At 38.7% G+C, this 16,583-nt stretch overlaps 1 pseudogene; it reads right to left on the minus strand.

Annotated features, from left to right (window-relative positions):
* Window positions 1-14,685: 14,685 nt before the first annotated feature.
* On the minus strand, window positions 14,686-16,583 carry LOC139882904 (sucrose transport protein SUC1-like; annotated as a pseudogene).

Here is a 16,583-nt window from a genome sequence, read left to right on the forward strand (position 1 = left end):
CCAAGTCATGTTGCACACCATATTTTATCCTTTTTGTCCATGGTAGACGTTGCTAGGCTGAGTTGGACTTCAAAAACGTGGAAAGGGTTATGCAAGTCGATTCCATCTATGGTTATCGATGACTCTCTAGAACATTTCCCTGCATCTCCAGTTAAGCAGGTTCAATTCTTGGATTTTCTTGTTAGTGTCATGAGACGTCGCGCAAATGTTGAAATGACAAAGCTATGTATACAGTGGTCTTATGAGAAGCTGAGTTATAAACAATCTTTTCGAATCATGTGGTTGCTATATCATGCAATGGCGTGTAATGCGAAAGAGCTGGATCTCTATGTCTTGAGAACAGTGAAGGGTTTGTCATGCCAATGGATGTCTTTTGTTGTGAATCCTTGACGTATCTGGGTTTAAACTTGTTGAGTGGTGAACTCGAGATGCCCTCTTCATCTGGTTTTGCTTATCTCAAACGCTTAGATCTTGAGCAAGTCAGAATAATTGACGAGTCCTTTGGAGAATCGATTCTTTCTGTTTGCAAGTTCTTGGAACATTTGGCGCTTAAAAGATTATCCGGGATAAAGAAAATTAAAATCTCAAGCTCATCTCTTAAATACTTATGTATTTCAAGGTGCCATTTTGAACATCTTGAAGTTTCATCACGGTCACTCCAAAATTTAGTTCTATTGGATGCATGGTATGTTGGTACTAGATCATCGTTGATTGTTTATGCTCCAAATATTTCATATCCTTTCATGAAGGGGTATATTTCATACCATTTCTTTGCGGAGAAGATGAGTTTCTTGAAGAATGCTATTCTCCATCTTAGGCCGATTCCTGGCCATTCAAGCAATATCTATTTAAGTAGTCTACTCGATAGCATTTTTGAAGTCCCATGCCTTGAAATCTCTTGGGAAATTATCACCGTAAGCTCATCATGCCTAATCTTTATTAAACTGACGTTATATTATGTTATGTTAACATATTTCTTCCGTATGAAATTAATTCTATGTATACATATGATGCAGGCACTCGCTAATAAGGCTCGCCCCCCATTTTTGTATAACTTACAAAATCTGATATTCAATCTAACTGATGTCGCATCAGTGTGTCCGAATAAACATTCTCTTCCATTCCAAGCTATAGTCGACTTTCTTCGACGCCTGCCACAAAGCATTAAAAAGTTGCACATAAAACAGCATCTCAAATATGTACTGGTAAGTGAATACAAATTCATTATATCCTATGAAAGATTGAATATTTATGCATTCTTTTATTACTTACAGACATCCTCTTTACTCTTCTCAGGATGTGTTTGAGTATGCACGGAAACTTTTAGAATCACAAAATTTGTTGTTTGTTCAAGGATTGGAGGAAATAGAAATAAACCTTGTTGGGAGCGGATTTGAAGTAGTGATGTTGGAGTATATGCTGAAGAATGCAAAAAATCTGAAGCAATTGACCATCTTATTGGAATCTTCGAGTGTGTCAAATGAGATTTCGTGCAAGCTATTGGCTGCTGCTGTTACCAGAGGAACAGATTTCTCACACGAGGGAAAAAAGATGGTTCTAAAGTTTAACTAATTAGGGCCAACTTTAAGTTATTTAGTAATGCACTTGCTTATTCTCCTTCATTGGTCCATTTTTTAAGACTGAAATGATTCTAGTATTTACTTTGAAATGATTTATATAGTGAAACCTGGAGCTTACATGACTTCAATTTGCAGTTACTTACTATGGCATTTCAGTTTTGCTGATTATTGTTTAAGAATGTCCCGTGTTATGAAAGCTTGTGATACAAGGCATTCTAATGACATTTTAGAACTCTCTTTCGTTCTTATACTTGAAAGATATAATCTTAGACCTGTATTTTCGAGTTTCTTGACTTGTGCACGTATATCTCACATATGATGAACATAATATTCTAATAGCACTCTTCGACTTCTCCGATATCTTTCGACTGATATCCACTTTCGTCCTTCATTTTGGCTCCTGCTTCTTTTGCTCCTTCCTGTGTACAAGACAAAGGCGACGTACACCTCCTGGTTCACCTCATCAGTTCTCAAACATGTTGCCAGCTTCCTCATGATTAATTTAACGATTACCCTATACAAACATGGCATTTTAATTTTGAAAATATTCCTCATCACGTTGAGTTGCTTCTCTGCCAAGTTATCGATCTCGACAGCTTAGAAGAAATCTGCAGGATTCCACGAAACATGCAACCAGCAAATTGAATTTTTCCTGTTTTTTGCAACCAGCAAGCGAGCCTCTGTATATGATCAAACTTCAAAGTGATGGAAGTCACAGTGCCACTTTACGGCACATGTTCCAACCTTGCAAGAAACCATTGATCAAAATGTTGGAAGTCACAATTTTTTTTTTATTTTTGAAGAGGGTTTGAAGTCACAATTGAAGAGGTACAGCTCCATTAATGTTTAATTTGATCACCCAACCTTATAAGCCTTCTCTTTGCTATTGATTATCTTGTAATTGAGCATATCAAATTTAATTTCAATTTTTCTACTTCAAATCTATATATATAACAAACTCTACGACATGTTGCAGTAATTTCCAAAAAGTTCCAAAGGATCTTCGACAACATAATATTAATTGTAAAGAAAGACAAGGTCAAGCTCCTCCACATACTCCTCCACAAAGGAACGTTTTAAATCTAATGGAAAGACTTGAGAAATATGTTGTGCCAAATATGCCCCCATCTCATCAGGATAATATGGACATCCAATATATCTCTTCAGTATGTATTGGGTACCTGGAAATTCTAGTTTGATCATATTCGGAATTTTGATGGTGGATTCATCGGAAAATTTTCTTCCATCTGTCTTCATGGATGAATCTAGTGTGCATGAAACTGGTCAGTTACCAAATGACTTACAAGACTGGTCACTTTAATTTCCTCGAGTTCACAAATTCTCATAGTGACAGAGCAGTGTGAAATGTAGCCAAAATGGACTACTTCGAGCTTAGGCGAATCGATTTCAATCTTCGAGTCATAGCAATGCTTCACCTCAACATGTCTAAGATTTGTTGCCTCGATGACGATTTTTCTCAAGTCACCACAAGACCTCACCGCAACCTTCTTTAGCTCGTGAAGACCTTGAAGCTTTAGAAAGTTTAAACCAGTACAGTTTTCAAAAGTCATATCTTTAATCGTCAGCCATATGGAGACCAAATTCTCTAAAATATTCTCAGTGATCAATAAAGTATCAAAATAGATTGCTTTGATCTTCGGTGCGTCAATTTCTATTTTCAAGTCATTGCAATTCGTCAACTTAACATGTCGAAGATTTGGCGCATGATCAATGTTGATTTCTCTCAAGACGCTACAAGCCGACACTTTGATCTTCTTTAGATTAGGAAGTATCTTTGGAACCTTTAAGAACGTGAAGTGTTCACATCCTTCAAGGACAATTTCTTCAATAGATAAAAATTTAAACACCAAATTAGAAAACATATTCTCATCTGACTTAATAATATCATGCAAACCCAACCTTTTTACTTTTCGCACCACTAGGTTATCAAGACTAGATGCTACAATTTCAATATTCAAATCACATGAGCCTTTAAATTTCTCTAATTGCTCAACAGTAACGGCTCTAATTTGAATTTCAATCTCGGAATGATTCTCCAATATCTCTATATGTTTAAGATTTTGCGCTCTAATATCAATTTTTTCCAATGCATTATCATAATCTAACACTTTAACCTTATTTAGTAGAGGATGTTTCAGAAGCTCTATTTTTTCGACTCGTAGCACCTCTCGACTTTCACACTTCTAAGAGATGGGCATTTAGATAACAAGCTCTCAAATATTTGATCATCTACTGGAACATCATGCAAAACCAGTTTCTGTAGATGAGGCAGCTCTACATCAACGTCAATGGATGGCGGTATTATACATCCGTCTAACTTGAGAACTTGTATTGTCTTTGTTCCGAAGACAATTTTCGCCAAATTCCGGTCAAGTGAACAACCATCAATAAATTCAAGATCTAACTCCCTAACTTTTCCTTGAGCAGCAATATTAAACAGCTCATCAACAACCAAACTAGAAATCTTGTTCCATACCCGTACCACTAGCTTTAATCTCTTTATACTCTGATTTCGAAGGATACATGACTTTTGCAGTCCCTCGTCTATAATACTAGTTTTACGCTCAAGTTCCTCATCTGATCCTACACGAATAGAAAATTCAAAATTTGTTTAGGAAGAACAAAAGCTATTCCATACCTTGGAAAGGAGACAAGTTCGAGCTGCATCACTAAAGGAGAGACGTTGCATAATCTTATGAATGAGATTTTCTGGCAATCGGGAAATCAAATCTGTGTCGTTGATATCCATGTTTATCCTGCTCTTAATTTTCTGATCTTCTATCCGCAGCCAAACCGTTTGGGTATGGTGTTAGTATAGTGTTTGTTTTGTATACTAAAATTAATCTGGCGACTGACACTCCGAAAGACAATACTTCATAGGAATTCGGTTAGACAAAATATATTGATCCGAAGCTATTGAAGCTCTTTAAGGAATTGGATTGATTGCTCTTTTAGAAATTTGGAAAACAATATGAGTCCCCTAATTAGAACCGGCTCTGACCCTTAGACAAGAAAGACTGCGGTCTAAGCCCAAAAAAAAAAAATGCACTATAAAATATACGAAATAAGGTAAAAAGAATAAAAAAAATCACCCTTTTATTAACTTAAAAATGTTTTTATGAAAAATAAGGTCTATAGAACTTATTTTATGGAAAAATTATTCTAAAAATAATTTAAATTAGGCCCCATCAATAACGACCGATTCTTTTATGGTAAATAATGAGTATTTTCCTTTTATGAAAGAGTAAGGCGTATATATAGTTTTTATGGAAAATTAAGATTAAAAAAATTTACTTTTAAGAGTAGTATAAGTATTTACAAATTATTTACTTCTTCTGATTTATCTTTTTAAAATATAGATACATTCTTTAATGTGAACATCGTTATTATAAATACGTTGGGGAAATTTCGTACATAAAAAAACAATTGAGTGAAAGTGTTAAAAATTGATACTTAAAGATTCTTGATTTTTTTTTAAAAGATATTATTTCTTAAAAAAAATTCTTAATAATTTTGAACTCTATAAAATTACTTAAATTTTTTACATATATAATAATAATAATAATAATAATGTTTCATTTTTTTATCGTCTATAGCCCCAAAATATGTTGAGCCGGTCACTAATACCTATATTGTTTTAGAAATTTGAACATAATGCTCGTCTCAATTTGATTTCATCTATTTCGAGATCCAATCAGTTAATTATCGTTATAAGGATAAAGAGACATGTATTTAGTAATAATTTTCAACTTGTAGTGTCCAAAACCAAACAAAATGAATTGCCTGCCGTAGACGCCAACAAACTATTCTATACATATACATGGTGATAAAAGACAAATCATCAGAATCTTCATCAGATTCCGCTCCCTCCAAATAGTCCACCAAACAACAACATGAAATTCTTGAGCCCTGCCAATGAATAAAACGTGTCACTGATCCAAAAACTCGACAAACTTCCATGGAACGCAAAGAGATTTTCCCAACTAGCTCAAAATTTTACTCTGAAAGAAGGCAGGAGAATCAGCAACGTATAATTGGCAAGGCGGGTTCTAGTTAGTAGTTTTATCTTCGGTGGAACCTTAGGCCCCGTTCAGTAGCAAAACTCCTCGTTTTGTTTTGGTTTTTCGAAAATTACTGTACAATCCCAATTTTCATTTCGTTTTTATTTTTTGTAAAACTTGTTCAGTATACAATTTTCATTTTGTTTTCCAAGTCAAAATCCTTAATTTTGGGTCAACCCAAAACCCAACCTCAGCTACCGTGCCTTCCGCCACGGCCTCTCCTAGCGCCGCCACCACCATCAGAGGTCGTCGTCGCCACCACCACCATCAGAGCTCGTCTCCTTTTTGGATCGCCACTCCCGATCGATCCGCCGTCGCCATTTCTCGATTTATGCGTGCCATTCGTCTTCTCCAATAACGACGGCGACTCCCTTGACGCCGCCTCCAACGTCGTCGAGAGGGAGAGAAATGGGATCCAACGCGGCGTCGAGCTTTGGAACGACTCTTCGTGCTTGACATTGATTCAACTGTTCACGGCCAAATCAAGATCGAATCCACCACCAAATCGAAGACGCCGGCGTAGAGGACTGAGCCTTTCCACCAAATCGAACGGTGCAGCACTTCGTCGACGACGACGGCGTCTTCGTCTTCTTCGCTTGGAACAGGGACGACGACGAAGCCAAGTCCGAGCTGGCTTTGGAGGAATAGGCGGCGACGTTGCCGTGGTCGACGGCGAAAATATAGGTGCTATCGTGGTCGGGATTGACGATTAGAGGAAGGAGATGTGGTGGCTGGCGTGGTGGTAGCTACGGCGGAGGGAGAAGCAGAGATGAATGGGTGATGATGTCAATTTTGTATTATTACACTATGACCCCTGACGTTTTCCATTTCTTTTATTCTAGTCCTTTGAGAATTTTGAAAATTTCAAATTTGACTATCTCATTTTTTTGAGATTTTTGTGAAAAATGAAAACGAAAACGAAACTCGTCTACTGAACGGGTTTTCAAAAGAAAATGAGAATTTTGTGAAAAATGAGAAATTTTCTAGAACAGCCCCTTAGCTTTCCAAATGATAGAAATTTTCTCAATTTGATCATGAGGTTACAAATCGTAGAGTCTCTTAGAGCCTTCCTTAGTAGTATAATTACAATCTTAGAGAATTCCCTAGTTCATGATTCGAATCAGGATACTGTTGTTCCGTATTCGCCACTCGCGCAATACTAATCGGGATATCATTGCAAATTTAAGATCACTAGCATTTTTTTCAGTTGTTTGTTTTACAGTGCAATACACTTATGTATGTATCTAGTGTTAAAAAGGCAAACTTACATTATGAAAAGATGAAAAATGCTTTGCATCAGGAAAATTTATAATGAACAATAGTACACAGTAGTAATTGTTTTGTGCCCCACGCTAATCGGAAGATTAACTAAGAGAAAGATCGATTTAACACAGATAGAGGAAGATGTACACTACTTATTGCAGCTATACATGTTATACACATTACTCAAAAATCATAGAGAAACGAAATATGTAACCAGGACTTCCAAATAAACTGAAGCTCAGGATTCAATTAATCATATCCTATATATCTTAAGTTTCCCAAACATGTATCTGGAGAAAGACACTTGAATCAAAGCTTGTTATAAATTTTACGGCAGTAATTCCAAACTGAATTAAAACTTCTTGATCATAATATAAACAGAACTTACTAATTGTAAATAAAACAAAGGTCAAGCTCATAGGAATGATTTCCTGGAAGAAATTTACAAATCTGTTGTGCCAAGTATGCCCCCATCTCATCAGGGCAATATGGACATCCAATATATCTCTTCAATGTATACTGGGTTCCTGGATCTTCGAGTTTGATCATATTCGGTACTTTGATGGTGACATCATCTTCATCGCCGTACTTCCTTCTAGGCATCTTTAAGGATGAACTCATCGTTGTGTACGTGATAACGTCCATCTGCGGAATGGTTTACAAAACTGGTCACTTTAATTTCCCCGAGGAGTTCACAAACTTTCATAGTGACGCTGCATCCTGAAATGTCCTTAAATTGGACAACTTGGAGCTTCGGCGCATCGATTTCAATCTTAAAGTCACTGCAAACCTTCACCTCAAAATCTCTGAGATTTGTTGCCTCAATGAAGATCTTTCTCAAGTCACAACAATCCATCACTTTGATCTTCTTTAGCTCGGGAAGTCCTTGAAGCTTTAGGCAGTTCAAACCAATACAGTTTTCAAAAATCATATCTTTAATCGACACCCATTTATACCAAATTTTCTAATTTTTTCTCATTCAATAAAGTCCTGATCTCTACTACTTCTAGCATCAGCGCATCGATTTCTATTTTCAAGTCCTCATTGCAAGTCGCCAACTTAACGTGTCGAAGATTTGGCGCCCCATAAATGTTGATTTCTCCTCTAAAGTCAAAACAACACTAGACTTCAATCTTCTTTAGATTAGGAAGTATCTTTGGAACCTTTAAGAACGTGAAGTTTTTACAGCCTTCAAGGACAATTTCTTCAATAGATAAACATTTAGACACCAAATTAGAGAACATATTCCCATCTGACATAATAACAATATGCAAACCCAACCTTTTAACGACACATGATGCTTCAACGCAATGGTAACTTTGTCACAATTTCGCACCACAAGGTTATCAAGACTAGATGCTACAATTTCAATAGTCAAATCACAAGAGCCTTTAAATTTCTCTAACTGCTCAACAGTAACTGCTCTAATTTGAATTTCAATCTCGGGATATTCATCGCAATGCTCCACCTCCACATGTTTAAGATTTTGCGCTCTAATATCAATTTTATCCAATCTAAATCTAAGACTTTAACCTTATTTAGTAGAGGATGGTTTAGAAGTTCTATTTTTTTCATCTCCTCACAGCCCTGAATCTGGACACTTCTTAGAGATGAGCATTTAGATAACAAGCTCTGGAACTGATCATCTATGGGAACATAACTCAAAACCAATTCTTATAGAAGAGGTAACTCCACATCAACGTCAATGGTAATAGCGTATGGGCTTACTAAGCCCAATCCAATTCATCAATTCATGTCTCAGTTGTTGTATTAATCTATTCCTATCTATATTAGAATTTGTGTTAGATATAATATATTCCTATCTGTATTAGGATTTGTGTTAGATATAATCCTTAACTAGTTAGGTACTATAATTGTATTATATAAAGAGATATCTCGCTATTGAATAAAATCATCATTCTAGCTTAACACTCAATTCTATCATGGTATTAGAGCCACATGACTAATTGTCCAAAATACATTATTTTTTTTCCTTTCCCCAGCTCGTCACCATGTCTGATCCTACAACCATGACAAACACTTCATCAAACCTCATCACCATTAATCCCGTCACACAACCTCCTCTCAAACTCACTTCATCAAACTATATGGCTTGACACTTTCAATTCTATAATCTGTTTATTGGTTATGACCTCCTCGGCTTCATCGATGGCACAAAGCCTCAGCCACCCCAAATTGTTCCTGTTGATAACTCCACCGCCCCAAACACGGCTAGTAGCTCCACCGCTCCATCCACCACCCCAAACCCAGCTTACTCTCTTTGGGTTCGTCAAGATCGTCTCATTCTTAGCGCCATCACCGGAGCCTTGAGTCCTGCCATCATACCATTCATCTCATCAGTAAACACATCCAAGGAAGCTTGGGACAAACTTGAAGCGATCTATGCTAAAGCTTCGCGTGGAAAAATCAAACAGGTCGAAGCACAACTTAATAAAGTTGTCAAAAGCCAAATGTCAATTACAGATTATATGCAATCTATTCGGGTTCATGCCGATCACTTAGCCTATCTAAAATCTCCAATGGATCCTGAGGATCTTACCTACAAAGTCTTAGCAGGTTTAGATGATTCTTACAATCAGGTTAAACTGAATGTCAATGCCAGGGATAGCCCAATTTCTTTTGATGAGCTGCTTGAAAAGCTCATTGTTGCTGAATCTGAGATGCCACCAAGTTCCCCAGCTCACTTTCCAGCTACCGCAAATTCCACCAACCGGCCCTCGGGTAGGAACTTCACCTGCAATCAAAATACCGGTTCCTGGCGTACGCAAGGGTCTCAAACTCCTAACCCTCGATCTCATAACTCTCAGCAATCTAGTCACCAGAACACCCAATCATGGTTTACAAATGCTACTCAGCAGCCTCAAAGCAATCAACAAACATGGAATTCAAGCAATAATCAGCAAACTAATCGTACAGGAACAGGCCGAGGTTACCAAGGTAAATGTCAGATTTGTAGCATGCAGGGACATAGTGCCAGACGCTGCCCGAGTGTCCGTCTTGTCCCGCTGACAACAACCCCAGCTGCTCCATGGCAACCGTCTGCTAATCTTGTTGCTGCACCTTCATCATCCGGTTCACAGTCCTGGTTGCTTGACACAGGGGCCTCACATCACGTCACAACGGATCTTGCCAACCTCTCCCTGCATAACATATATAATGGTCCTGATGATATTATAATCGGTGATGGTAAAGGTATTTCTATCAGCCATATTGGCAACACTACTTTAAACACATCTACTAAGCATCTAAATCTTGACAATGTCCTTTGTGCTCCTCAAATGAAGAAAAATTTGGTATCTGTTTACCAGTTATGTGCTACTAATAATGTTGCAATCGAATTCTCACCCTTTGATTTTTGTGTGAAGGAACTTTTAACGGGGAATCAAATTCTCAAGGGCGTACCTAAGCATGGAGTTTACGAGTGGCCAGTGTCATCTATAGTCCTTGCCTGTCCGGCAAGTTTTCCAGCGTCGTCAGTTTCATCCGTCAATTGGCATGCACGATTAGGACATCCTGCATCACCAATTGTCAAAGCTATGTTAGAATCTTCTAATTTTTCGTCAAAATCTGTCAATTGCAATTTACATTGTCATTCTTGTTTAATTAATAAGAGCCATAAATTATCTTTTTCAAAATCGTCTCTTTCTTCCACCAAACCTCTGGAAATCATCTTTTTCGATGTCTGGACGTCTCCTGCATTATCATATGACAATTTCAAATACTATGTCATTTTTGTTCACCACTACACAAGATATACTTGGTTTTACCACTTAAAGCTAAATCTGAGGTTAAAGATGTATTTCTTCGTTTTAAGAGTCTAGTCGAAAATTTCTTTGCTCTAAAAATTAAAACCTTGTATTCTGATAATGGTGGAGAGTACATCACTTTAAAAGATTTTCTAGCCATGGCTGGAATTTCTTTTCGGACTACTCCACCACACACTCCAGAACACAATGAAATTTCAGAACGAAAACACATGCATATTGTGGAAACTGGGCTTACTTTACTTTCTCATGCATCTATTCCTATTAAGTTTTTGTCACATAGTTTTTGTACTGCTGTCTACCTTATCAATAGAATGCCCTCACCCAATCTCAACATGGTCAGTCCGTATACCCGCTTATTTAGACACAAACCAAACTTGTCCCGCCTTCGAGTGTTTGGTTGCCTATGTTATCCATGGCTCAGGCCATACACTCAACACAAGCTTGAATCTAGATCTAAACCATGTCTATTCCTAGGTTACTCGCCCTCCCAAAGTGCCTACCATTGTTATGACATTTCTGCTGATCGATTATATGTGTCTCGTCATGTCAAATTCATCGAGTCGATTTTTCCATATAAAGAATTATCAAAACAGCCAGTTCACTTACCTGATTACTCAGCAGCTCTCTGGATACCTCCTGTCGTCTCTGTGTCTGTCCTAGTGCCTACGTTTTCAGCTCCGTCTCCACTCGTAACTTCACCTGAAATTGTTAACCCTGTTAATTTAGTTCCTGCAGTTACTAGTGACTTCATGCAAAACAATCTTCAGAATGTGGCTGACTTACCCTTGACGCAAGCCGCTACCGTACCTGCTGCAGCCTCACTCTTGCAGCCGTACATTCAGGACGAGAATGCTGCTGTATCAACTCCTCCGTCACAAGCAGTGGACAACCAGGTTCCAAACTCACATAATATGGTCACACGTAGCAAGAATAATATCGTCAAGCCAATTCAAAAGCTATGTTTATCGACTCAACTGCAGACCAGCATGGACTTTGAACCTACAACAATCACACAAGCCCTTAAACATTCACATTGGAGACAAGCATGTGCAGAGGAATTTAACGCTTTAATAAAAAATAGTACCTGGACTCTCGTTCCACCAGATAAAGCACACAATATTATTGGCTGCAAATGGGTTTTTCGGGTGAAATGGAACTCAGATGGCACGATTCATCGCTATAAAGCCAGATTGGTCGCCAAAGGCTTTCATCAGCGACCTAGAATTGATTTTCAAGAAACATTCAGTCCAATTGTAAAACCTACAACCGTTCGTATTGTTCTTACTCTTGCCCTTAAAAATGGTGGGTCTCTAAAGCAACTTGACGTGAATAACGCATTTTTACAATGACCCCTAGCGGAAAACGTCTACATGTCGCAACCGCCTGGTTTCACGGACTCCGACAATCCTACCTATGTTTGTCATCTCAGAAAAGCTATTTATGGCTTGAAGCAAGCTCCGCGAGCCTGGTACCAAGCCTTGCGGCAGTTTCTTATTGATACTGGATTTAAAAATTCTTATTCTGATGCTTCTCTATTTATCCTTAACTCGGATGCTGGTACTATTATTCTCGTGGTCTATGTCGATGATGTTATTATCACAGGAAGCAACTCTCCGCTGATTGAAAAATATATTGCTCTCCTAGCTGTTAAGTTTTCTATCAAGGACTTAGGGACTTCACATTACTTTTTAGGGATTGAAGTTATTCTGAATTCTGAAGGTCTGCTTCTATCTCAAAAGAAGTATATTCAAGATCTACTTCATCATACACATATGACAGACTCACGCCCAATATGCACACCCATGGCCAGTTCACCGACTCTGACACTAAATTCAGGGACGACACTATCTGATTCTACATAATACAAGCAAATTGTGGGAAGTTTACAATACTTGTTGCTCACTCGTGCCTTTGCTGTCAATAAGCTATCTCAGTTTACTCACTCTCCGACAATCGATCATTGGCAGGCTGTGAAACGCCTCCCGCGTTATCTTGCCGGTACCATAGATGACGGCATTCAGCTACACCGAGCTTTGACTTCTAGTCTTCATGCTTTCACTGATCAGTCGACGTCTCAATTGCTGCAAGCCTATTCCGACGCCGATTGGGCTGGGGACAAGGATCATTTTCAGTCAACGGGCGCCTACATCATCTTCCTCAGGCGCAATCCAATTTCTTGGAGTTCGAAGAAGTAAAGGTCCGTTGCTCGTTCTTCAACTGAGGCGGAATACAAATCCGTTGCTAATACTGCTGCTGAGCTTAATTGGATTTGTAATTTGCTTGCCGAACTCAATCATCACCTTCCTTGCGTGCCCGTCATTTATTGTGACAATGTGGGTGCAACTCAGCTCGCTTCGAACCCAGTTTTTCATTCGCGTATGAAGCACATCGCCATCGATTTTCACTTCATTCGTGACCAAGTCCAGGATGGCGCTCTTCGGGCGTCTCATATCTCCGGTGATGATCAAACGGTAGATACCTTGATGAAGCCTCTGCCAAGAGCTCGATTTGAGCTGCTGAAATACAAACTTGGGCTGCGTAGACGTCAGCCTGTTTGAGGGGGAGTAATAGCATATGGGCTTACTAAGCCCAATCCAATTCACCAATTCATGTCTCAGTTGTTGTATTAATCTATTTCTATTTATATTAGGATTTGTGTTAGATATAATCTATTCCTATCTGTATTAGGATTTGTATTAGATATAATCCTTAACTAGTTAGGTACTATAATTATATTATATAAAGAAGTATCTAGCTATTGAATAAAATTATCATTCTAGCTTAACATTCAATTCTATCAAATGGATAATAGTAATTACACATCGATGTAACTTGAGAATTTGTATTGTTTTTGTTACGAAGACAGTTCTCGGCAAAATCCAAAAACGTGAATAATCAGTATATTCAAGATCTAACTCCCTAACTTTTCCTTGAGCAGCAGTATTAAACAACTCGTCAATCAAACTAGAAATATCTTCCCATACCCATACCCATACCTCTAACTTTAATCTATTTATACTCTGATTTCGAAGGATACATGACTTTTGCAGTTTCTCGTTTATAAGAGAACATTCTAGTTCAATTTCATGAGCTGGTCCTGCTCGAATAGGAAATTCAAAATTTGTATACGAAGGCCAAAAGCGATCAATCCATACCTTGGAAAGGAGACATGCTCGAGCTGCATCCCTAACTCGGAGACGGCGCATTATCTTATGAATGAGATCTTCGGCAATCGGGAAATCAAATCTCTGTCGTTGAGATCCATGTTGATTAATTCCTGTAAGATAGCTAGGTCTTCCTTAACGAAGTAGGTGGCGTTAATATGTGTAGAAGTGATTCTTAATTTAATTTATAGGGTTTTCAGAGATACTTGGGAAACAAGGCACCTATTGATTCATAAGCTAAAAAAAATTAAATCGTAAATTAATATATATATATATATATATATCGCGGGCCGCCTACCCCAATTTTTGAACAAGTAGTGGAGGCCCATTTAAATTGCGGCATATGTGTGGGCCCATCTGATCCTCCATAAATAGAAAATTCAAACTTTGTATAGAAGGAAGAGCAAAAGTGATTCCATTGATCGTCTATTTTGGGACGGAGGGAGTAATGATCATCTCAATTTAACTTAATTTTCATTGGGTGAGTAATTTTACCATAGCTCTTGATCTTCTCTTCCTCTTTCTTTTCTTATATACTATAATTTGCATTAGAAATCAAACCAGTATCATTAACTCACAACTTGTGGTGTCCAAATGAAACAAAATGAACATTGGGTTTTATACAAGGGCTTGCTTGATACATTAAATGTTTTATATCATTGCAAACTTAGATTAGCATTTTTTTTTTTCCTCTTTTGTAGTGGAATACATGTATGAACTATCAAAAAACAAAAACTAGAAAGGTACAAGTTAAAGAAAATCATACAAGACAAAATAATAATGAAAAATAGTACTATAGTGATCATGTTCAATGTCCTCCGCTGATCGGAAGGTTAAGAGAAGCTTGTTTAGGTGGATTAGGTAACACAAATAGAGCTAGAGGTACAGTAATTGCAGCTGCTATAGCCCCCATTACGAACGCCGCCTCGTTACCTCCTCCGAACGCTCCGTCTAATTGCCCGCTAATTACTGACACCAACATCTGTAAAATCGATATAAGATGTTTAGGTAATTAACCATGAATAATCAGGTATGTACTAGTCTTTTGTTTTATCTTAATACCACAAATTTGGTGAAAATAGATGATTTTGTTACCTGAGGGATGACAATAGCCAAATTCAGAATTCCCAAGGATAATCCTTGACCTCCTCCACTGGAAGAGCTATAGATTGATGCCAAAGCAAAAGGAATGGAGAATGTTACCTGTTTTTGAAGAAAAATATCAGTTAAAGCGTCCTTATAATATCAAACTATAGTCAGTTTAGTCCCTCAAAAAGATAAATTTGCAAGTTGAGTTAAAAAGTGGTCCCTTGGCTACATATTACCACGGACTCATGTCTTTATGCCTCATACTCCAACAACACATGACCTTTTTCCTAATTATGCTATATGTAGAAACTTCTTTATCTTTTACTTTATTATTACACAAAGTCTGTCCACAAAGTTTAAAATTAAATTTAACGGGAGTGGGTAAAAAGAAAAGTTACCGAGAGTGGGAGGCCCAAGACACCAAACACCGACAAAGCAGCCGCCTTGATATTCGCCGGCGGGAGTGGAAGATTCTGAGCATCAACGCCGTGGAGAGTTCTCCACTCCTCTGCTCTCTTAGTAATCAACACCGTCATGCCCAAACCAACAGCCAAAATCAAATTAACCACACCCCAAATCCGTTTCACTCCACCAACGAACCGGGCCATCGGTTCAATCATGACCGAAAAAAACCGCCAATACGGCCGAATTAATCATCAAACCGACCGCTCCGGCTCGAACCCCAGCTTCATATACACTCTGTTGACGTTCATTCCCTTCGGCTTCACCTCCGTACACTTCTTTGCCCATCCAATCGGTATCGAACAAAATGAATGGGAACCAAGCAATCCAATTGAGTCCCGTCACTAATAGTAAGACCCACATTGGTTTCTTAAAACTCTTTAACGCCGCCATCATGTTGGTCACGAATGGGATTAACGACGATTTCGATTTCGAATCCGGTTCGTCTTTGATTAGATCTTCTTGGGTTATCGGGATTTCCTTGACGGTTAGGATGGCGGTAGCTAGAACGACGGAGAGTATGATTATATCGACTAGGAAGCAAGTTTTGAGATTGGCGCAAGTTTCGTCACAGGCTGTCGTTTTAGTGAAAGGTAACAGCTGGTGCATTTTAGAGAAAGCTCCAGCTGCGTAACCCAAAACATTCCCAAGCGCCATGAAGAATGCGAAGAATCCGTTCGAGATTCTCATCATCTTGTGATCTCCGTTCGAGAGATCGGCTAGAAATGCTCTGCACGGGCCTTGTAGCATGTTGTTTGCGACATCGAGAACCCAGAACCCGACGACGAAAACCGCCACCGCGCGCGGCTTCGTCGCCGTGTGTAAGGAATCACCGGCCATGTAGCCTATGTCCTTCGCGAAGCCGATTAGGAACACGGCGAGCGCGATGAAGATCCCTCCGCCGGCGATGAACGGACGGCGGCGTCCGAATCGGCTGGTGCAGCGGTCGCTGTTGTAGCCGACTATTGGCTGGACGATTAAGCCGGAGAGTGGGCCGCAAAGCCAAATGAAGGAGGCCCATTCATGAGGAACGCCTAATGTTTGAACGTACGGAGTGAGGAGGGAGAGTTGAAGTGCCCAGCCGAATTGGATTCCGGCGGCGATTGACGCCACCGTTATTATTTTCCGAAGAGAGGTTTTTTCAATATCCTCCAT

This window comes from Rutidosis leptorrhynchoides, unplaced genomic scaffold, assembly GCF_046630445.1.
Source record: "Rutidosis leptorrhynchoides isolate AG116_Rl617_1_P2 unplaced genomic scaffold, CSIRO_AGI_Rlap_v1 contig324, whole genome shotgun sequence".
Lineage (NCBI taxonomy): Eukaryota > Viridiplantae > Streptophyta > Magnoliopsida > Asterales > Asteraceae > Rutidosis > Rutidosis leptorrhynchoides.